Here is an 8952-nt window from a genome sequence, read left to right as displayed (position 1 = left end):
GGTGGTTTTGTTAAATATCCTGGCACACCTGGATTGTGGGAACTGATGAATAGGAAAAGGCCTGGCAGCTATACAGATCAAGATTATGAGCATTACAAAGAAATATTAATAAAATCAGATGCTCTATACCAGAACAATGATCCCACACAAAAAAGAGTCAAGTCTAGCAGTGGAGCAAAATACAACAATTTAATCAAGCCCATATGGTCACAGATCAAGACTGGCAGTGGAATCAAACAATACAACACCCTGCCTAAAGAATTTGTGTGGGTTGATGATGTCAGGAAACTTGTAGATAGGTTATTGGTGATAGCTGGGGAGGAAAATGCTGGCAACCACAATTTTTACAATGAAAAGGTTGGAATTATGGACATGATAAGCACCAAATTGTCTAATTTTATAGTGAATGACACTAAGGGGATTGGATATCTTATAAAAATTATTAATACTCTACCACCTAAATTTTGGAATATTTCTGAGGGCCGCAGGTTGGTTATTGACATTAAACAAGCTGCCATTTGAACTACATATTCCAGGCTGTCAGTATTGTGGTCCAGGCACAAAATTGGACCATAGATTAAACAGAGGTGATCCTGGTGTTAATCCCCTAGATGCTGCTTGTAGAGACCATGACATAGCATACAACACACATTCTGATCTTGACAAGAGACATGTTGCAGACAAGAAATTAGAAGAGGCTGCATTTGGTAGATTTGTAAGCAAAGATGCTTCTTTAAGTGAAAGAATAGCAGCATTGGGAACCACCATAGATATGAACACCAAACAAAAACTGGGGTGGGGGTTGTGAATATGTATATAATAAACCTAGGATGAAGGCCAAGGGTGTTATGTATCAGATACCTTATGAAGGTCTTAAATCTCTTAAAACTATTGATAGTCTTTTAACCAAAAAGCAGCGCAAGAAAAAAAGCTCTTGTATTGCCAAGGGCCATGGTATGAAATTGTTGCTTAGTAACCCCCAATTAAAAAAATTACAGCAATCTAGAAAAAAATCACATATGGGTGGATTTATATTTACTATCCCGGCCATCTTAGCAGCACTTGGTGCTGTTGGGAGCTTGGCTGGGGGATCAGCTGCCATAGCAAAAAACAGTAATAGATGCCAAGAAAAATAGGGCAGAATTAGATGAATTGAAGCGCCATAACCTGGCCATGGAGAAACAAGGCAAAGGTGTTAAGAGAGCCATGAATAAGTTTAAAAAAAACAAGAGCCGCTTACAAACCAAGATATTGAAGCTTTAATCAAGCCACTGGGCATCAAAAATTTTAGACCACTCAACAAAGAGTGTGGCATTGTTAATTTGGATAAGTACAAAAATCAGGGCACTCACTGGATTTGTTATCTTAAATATTTAAAAGATGAGGCATTTGTGTTTGATTCATTTGGAGGTGTTCCACCTGAAAATTTAGTAAAATATCTAAAATCAGCTAATCTTTATTACAATAATGCCCGTGTTCAAAACTTCAAAGATGTTAATTGTGGACAATTGTGTTTATCTGTTCTTAGATATATGTCTCAAATAAATAAACCATCAATTGAAAATTTTCAAAAGGCCCTGTGGTATCTGAAACATCATGGGGGTATTCCATCTCCCCAGCCAAAATTCAATATTGAAGCTCAGATTACATGATGATATAGTGTATCCCAAAACAATAGCTCTCAGAGCATTTTATGGCACGTACTTGATCCCTAATATTACACACCACAACAACACAATTTCAGTTGGTGATCAAAAAATTGTCATCACTCCAGGGCAGTATAATCTATCTACTCTAAATGCTCAGTTACCCAGAGGTATAGTATTAACTCAAAATTCTGTCACTCACAGAGTAGAGATTGTATCTGCTACAGAAACAGTGGATCTGAGTACTATAGGAGAGCTGTTAGGCTTTGAGAACAACACAAAACTTGAACCGGCCATTAAACACACTGCTATTAATATACCTAAATTCTTAGCCATAGAGACTCTAAATATTCACTGTAATGTGGCCGAGGGTATGATCACCAAATCAAATGGCATAGGCACTCACAAACAAACTGGCATGATTGCAACATTCAAACCTAACTCTGAATTTATGGAGCCCATCATCTACACTCCATCCCCAACATTATATTTTTCTGTGTGCCATAATAGAATAGATTATATTGAATTGATGGTCACTAATGAAAAAGAAGAATTAGTTGATTTTGCTGGAGCCACAACAACTGCAATCATAGAGATTAATATTTAAATAAAAATACATACAAAAAAAATGTAAAATATTGAGAGTTATGAGCTACAATCATTCCCCCCAAACAGGAGGACATTTGCAAATTTAAATCAACCCAACACAGAGATTGAGGTTGATCTTGATGTAGGGGATGGCTTTATACACCCCCACAGAGCAGATCTATACATCAAATTTGATGTTGTAAAGCTCGATGGAACAGATTATCCGGCAAATTCAAATATAAGATTGGTAGATAATTTTGTGCCGCATCTGTTCTCTGAAATTGAGATCAGAAAGCATGGTGTTGTTATAAACAGAGTGGATTATCCCGGCATTACCTCCACAGCTTTGGCCACACTAAAATTATCCAAAACCGAGGCTTCTTACTACAAAATAGGTGGATTTGAGGCTGGTGATAAAATTATATCCAAAAGCCACACAGTGCTGTTTCCAATACAAAGATATTATGTGGAAGGGTGGTTTAAGAATCACATTTAGAAGAGCTGCCAATGATAATAATGCTTTGATGAGGTACAGTACATTAAACTCTACAGGGGAAGCTCTGCCCAATACCCTACCTGATGAAGGCAAATGCATTATTCAGACTATGGAGCTAAGAATCCCAGTTGTTGAATATGAAGCCAGTTATGCTCTTAAATACAAAGCAGATATAATAAAAAATCCACAGATTCCTTTACAATTTTATACATATCAATGTGTACAGAAGCCTGCCACTGGTACTTATTATGAGTTTGATGCTACAAATTCATTCTCCAGTATACAATATGACATGCCAGATTTTGTGGTGGTACTGTTTCAGACTGGAAGACACAATAACCAGGAAAAAAATTCAAGTAAATTTGATAGCTGCAACATCAAGAACATATATCTTAAAAATGGCAGAAATGAGGTATTCCCTAGAGAAAATTATAATTTAGACATGTCCAAGGATGATTTCCTTAAATTATATGAAGCATTTACAGCATACAAAAGGGTCACTACTGGCAATACTGACATGTATTACACACCAGATGAATTCAAAACACAGAGACCCATGTTTGTCATCAACACTTCAAAAAGGAAACAAGTTGTGATAAATGACAGGACAAACATTAAAATTATCTGTGAATTCCACGATACACTCCCTGATGACACTATATGTAGTGTTATTCTTATAGGGGAAAAATCATATGTTTATGATGTAAGAAATGAGAGAGTCACAGAGCAATTCTAGAGGGCCTCTGCATATTACACAAGTTGATCCTGGTGTATAATTACACTTAAACCGGAAGTAAATATGTGTGTGTGTGTGTGTGTGTGTGTGTGTGTGTGTGTGTGTGTGTGTGTGTATGTGGGTGGGTGTGGGTGAGGGTGGCTTAGTTTTAGGTGTAGCCAAAAAAAATATCAAGAGGGGGCTTATTTTTGACAGGATTATGGACAACAATCTCACAGACGTGGCTTTTGTAAGTGTAGGCAAATCAATCTGAGGGGGCTCATCATTTCACAGGAAATTCCCGAGGGCATTTTTACAAAAATCTTGGATTAGACAGGGTTCCACACTTGAGCAAAAAGCTCATATAGGCATGTTGAGCTTGTTTTAAGTGTAGCCAAATCTGCCTCAGGGGGGCTCATCATTTCTCGAGTTTATAATAGCATCAATTACACTACTTACATATGAAAATGATTTCTGACTGAACGCACATACTACGGAAACATAAAAGATAGGCCTACATGTTACTTCTTTTTTCTTTAAGGACGATTTTCATGTCCAATGTTATACTGTATGGATTTCTCAGCAGACAGTCATTCATCGTTGCCAAGAAAATGTACTAGTACTGCCACCGCCTGCCAAACAAAAACATACATTTGCATTATCTATGAGCAGCTAGTGACACCAACTAACGTACCTAACCTACTCACACCTGCATCTGAGAGCAGAAATAAATCAAACTTAACCAGCCTAACCATTTCACATGTTTATTTTTGCTATCAGATGCATATGCGAGTAGATTTGGTGTTTTTAGCATGCAACACCAAGCTGCTATGCTGTTGTTAGCTGCTCATTATTACTTGCGTGGATTCAGGTAATACAGCGATAGCGAAAAGTCCTGCGAGGCCAGGCCGGCTCGGTAGCTCAGTGGTAAGAGCAATGGCTCGGTATGCCAGAGACCCGGGTTCCAGTCCTGGTCGAGCCTATACTTTTCACTGAAAATTTCTACGTAGTACATCTCCTGTGTGTGCCTAATGTACAATACTTCCAAGAAGTTTTAACAATTTTAATTCACATCATTCATTATAGTTTTTCTTGTATGTATTGCTTCCATTCTAGAATTATTTCTCTTGTAGTCTTCGGTTATTACAAGCATAAAATTAAATTACTTAAAAAAAATATAAATAAAAAAAATGTGATCAAAATTTTTATCTGAAATAAAAATAAAACAGACTGCTTGTTTTTCAGTTAAGTTGCTATATTTCAACAATGTAACGTTGACAACATCCATTGTATAAGGAATTTTCTTTTCTATTTTAAAAATTCTTAACCATTGTTATAACTGTATCTTTAGTCAAACTAAAAATAAATGTCTGATGAAGGGAGCGTGTGTTCTCCTGAAATGTCACAACAAAAAACTGTGTTTTTATGCTTGTAATCACCGTAGACTACAAGAGAAATAATCATTCCTTATTAATCTGAATGTAGGAGAGTGTAAAAAATATCTGAATGTAGGAGAGTATAAAAAAATATGGCAAGTGTTTTAAAAATGAACCCAAGACAAAGTATAGTGTATAAGATAAAAAATCACTATTTACTTCATGCTGGACAATATTGAGTAACTTAGTATTAACTGTACAACCACAAGAATAAAATTTTATGTTAAATGTACAATTTGGGAAGCAATCTCCCCATGTAAAAAATACTAACAACCAAGCATTACATGTTAAATTACACAGGTTTTCAGTTAAGTGTGTAATGGCCTTATATATACACTGTATGTTTTCAGTTAAGTGTTAATGACATTATGTACATGTTTTCAGTTAAGTGTGCAATGACATTATGCATGTATATATAAATATATACACACACAAGCTTACACCGAGATAAACATACCCATTTATATCAATTGTGTGTATGCAAGAGAGAGTGTAGTTTTCATGGTTACTTGAAAGCCCATAGCTGTACTTGCACTTAAAAATACTCCCTTATTTCAGAAGCCATACTTCTCCTAAACTTGAAGGAAGTCCAGAAACGAAACAAGTTCACTCATAGAAAGAAAAGCCTCATTCCATCTCACTGTTTTATTGCATTGATGGGTATGGAACAGGGTTTATGAACCAAAGTTATAAAATAGATAGTTGCACATATACTTCCACACTGAGATTCGATTTTGTTCTTGTACAGGGAAAGTGCTTTGAGAACATTGTTGCCAAATAATTGGAATGCTAAGCCTGTGTACATCTTCTCATAGCAGTTTCAATTTGCATTACATTTATGCGATGAATACTTCTAAAGTGCAGAGCAATTAGTCATGTAACATTAGCCTACTCTAGTTGGCTGCACTTTTTGACACTCGGTGCAGTGCAGGTGTATCCAGTGTCAGGTTGGTGTAAGGGTGGTGCAAGGATATGACGTTCAACCAACTAGATGGAAAGCGGTGTTCAAGTTCAGAATATTCAACAAATGCCTGTCTGCTGCTTTAAACAGTCATTTATTTGACCATACACCAAACATACACCAGTCCGGAAGGTAGTGCAGACACCAAATACACTACTTAACTCCAAATCAATGAACTAGGTGACTCGGTGTTGCACCGTGCAACCAAATAGACGCTTTGGTGCAAAAAGAGTCAAAAAGTGCAGCCAACTAGACGGGGCTATTGTGTCTGTTTATCTTGGTGTAAGCTTGAAAAAGTCCTGGGAAAACAGGATGAAACCTCGCAGAAAAAACACTAGCCACTGGAAATAACTATACATCTACAAGAGTGATTATGCGAACCTTTACTAAGAACATACATGTAAAAGGTATTTTAAATATTATCCATATGATTTGCATCAGCGTGCAATATATGTCAATGGCATATTCTATCTCTGAATGGTTAATTTATATACAGGTTTTGAAGTTAATTACACATATTATTCTAAATGTTTACTGGGAAAATGAGGAAGGTAAAATATTTCAAAGTAATTGTTGTATTTTAAATGTGACATTCCAAATAGAACAGTAACAGTACTTATTTCATCTCGAGTGTCATGTCCTGGTGTCTTTTTATTTTGTGAAATTCCTGTTCTGCATGGTACTGTGTGATATGTGGATATGGTTGAAGATAATAATTTCTCCTCTAAAATGCATTTAATTACTCAAAAGTACTTGTAAATGTCTCTTATCATTTTCTAAGCAGTGACTTTGTTTCACTTGGACCTGGAAGACACCATTAAACCAATAGGCTATATTATATAGTTGTATCCAAATCCTGATGCATGTGCAAGTTTTGCAATAATGTTTTCAGCATTATTAATATATAAAGAAGAAAAAACAACAACATGATGACGTTATCAAACTGCAGAGTTAAAGAAGCAAGATATCAACTAAAGTGTATATTATATTTTCTCACACTACCATGATGGAATTTGTGATAGCTTGTAAGAAATATTGAAAAGTTACATGCACAATGTCATTCATTATGTTGGCTCTATGTATATATGTGTAAAATAACAGTATTTGTTGAAAAAAAGGCTTGTTTTAAATTCCCATATATATTACAAAGTGTTTAAGTTTAAATATATACATTAAAGCTGCAACTACTTTCACTATGTGGTGAGAATAGCATATAAGGCTATTTTCACCAGAAAAAGTAATAGCATAATCATAACATTGTATTTTATCATAATTTATTACATTCATTGGTAGTATTGGGGGCCCTCCCAATGGCATAGCAGTAATGTAAACAAGGGGTACCAGGTTCGATACCTGGTGGAGGCACATAGCGGTTTGGATCCCACTTTAAACTGTAGGTCCAGTCCAGATTAGCCTTTCTGTACATAAAGTGGACTTAAAATATCATTGGCAGTATTACTGGAGTTACTACTGAGACAATTTAAAATTACAAATTTGTGTGACTGCTATTCTCACCAGGTGGTGAGAATAGCAGAAGTCTTGAAGACCAGATATTACATGATCAGGTGTTGGGAAGTATTTACAAAAATAATGTTAATGTTTTAATGCTAACAGCCCTTAACCTAATAAGAAAAGCATTTAGGAGAACGACTTAAGATGACTGGACCTCTCTCTGATTTTCTTCATATTTGGCATACTCACTAATTGAGGCCTCCTAATCACGATTCTGAAGTTAAAAGTTGTTGGAAACGTCTAGAAATTGCAAAATAAGCTAAAATAAGGCGTTAGTTTTCTGAATGGAAACCGTCGATTTTCGCGATATTTTTTGATTCACAAGCAAATATATATATTCCTGGTACTACCACAACACCAAATTTTAACTGTTTGCCTAACCCAACCACACGTCAATGGTTCGTGGGGCTAGCGTCAATGGTTCGCAATTATTTTGCAATTTCTAGATCCTGATACTACCACGACACAAAATTTTAACTATGTTCGCCTAACCTAACCACACGTCAATGGTTCGTGGGGCTAGCATCAATGGTTCGCAATTATTTTGCAATTTTTAGACGTTTCCCAAAAATTTTATCGTCACATTCGTCATTAGCAGGCCTCAATTAGTAAGTATGCTATATATGAAGAAAATCGGAGAGGGGTCCGGTCATCTTAAGTCATACCAATTTAGGAATGTAATACCCCTCTATACTTATGTAATGCTACATTACCAGCACTAATGTGCACAGAAAATGTACTTGTTGTCCATATGAAAATAAATGCACTCCGTTTCAGGCTTGATAATAGCATGCATCAACAACTAAAGAATGCATACATACATGTAGTAGGCCAGGTTGAAGATCATGTACATGCGCGGTTTAAAATAGAAAAGAAAATTCCTTATACAATGGATGTTGTCAACGTTACATTGTTGAAATATAGCAACTTAACTGAAAAACAAGCAGTCTGTTTTATTTTTATTTCAGATAAAAATTTTGATCACATTTCTTTTTATTTATATTTTTTTTAAGTAATTTAATTTTATGCTTGTAATAACCGAAGACTACAAGAGAAATAATTCTAGAATGGAAGCAATACATACAAGAAAAACTATAATGAATGATGTGAATTAAAATTGTTAAAACTTTTTGGAAGTATTGTACATTAGGCACACACAGGAGATGTACTACGTAGAAATTTTCAGTGAAAAGTATAGGCTCGACCAGGACTGGAACCCGGGTCTCTGGCATACCGAGCCATTGCTCTTACCACTGAGCTACCAAGCCGGCCTGGCCTCGCCTGACTTTTCGCTATCACTGTATTACTTGCGTAGATTCAGGTAATACAGCAATAGCGAAAAGTCAGGCGAGGCCAGGCCGGGTCGGTAGCTCAGTGGTAAGAGCAATGGCACGGTATGCCAGACCCCCAGGCTCGAGTCCTGGTCGAGCCTGCATTTTTCGCTTAAAATTTCTTTTTGGAAGTAATTTGTAGGTACTGTTGCTCATTGAATGAAAGAGATTGATTATGCGAGCTACTACAATGGTAACATCGGAAGTTCATTTGCAACGTCTTAGTTTTAAGTATTTCATTTTATCTGGCTGTGCATTGGTTGATTT

The 8952-nt window shown here is 36.0% G+C and overlaps 2 non-coding genes across 2 annotated transcripts; one reads left to right on the top strand and one right to left on the bottom strand.

Moving 5' to 3' along the window:
- The first annotated feature begins 4355 nt into the window (after nt 1-4355).
- Nucleotides 4356-4427, top strand: TRNAT-GGU (transfer RNA threonine (anticodon GGU)). The gene has a single exon. It is a non-coding gene; the product is annotated as a tRNA-Thr (tRNA).
- A 4123-nt stretch (nt 4428-8550) lies between these two features.
- Nucleotides 8551-8622, bottom strand: TRNAT-GGU (transfer RNA threonine (anticodon GGU)). Its single transcript has one exon. It is a non-coding gene; the product is annotated as a tRNA-Thr (tRNA).
- Nucleotides 8623-8952: the final 330 nt, after the last annotated feature.

This window comes from Lepisma saccharinum, chromosome 15 (assembly GCF_977018435.1).
Source record: "Lepisma saccharinum chromosome 15, izLepSacc3.1, whole genome shotgun sequence".
Taxonomy (NCBI): Eukaryota; Metazoa; Arthropoda; class Insecta; order Zygentoma; family Lepismatidae; genus Lepisma; species Lepisma saccharinum.
This window is presented reverse-complemented; position numbering and strand designations above follow the sequence as displayed.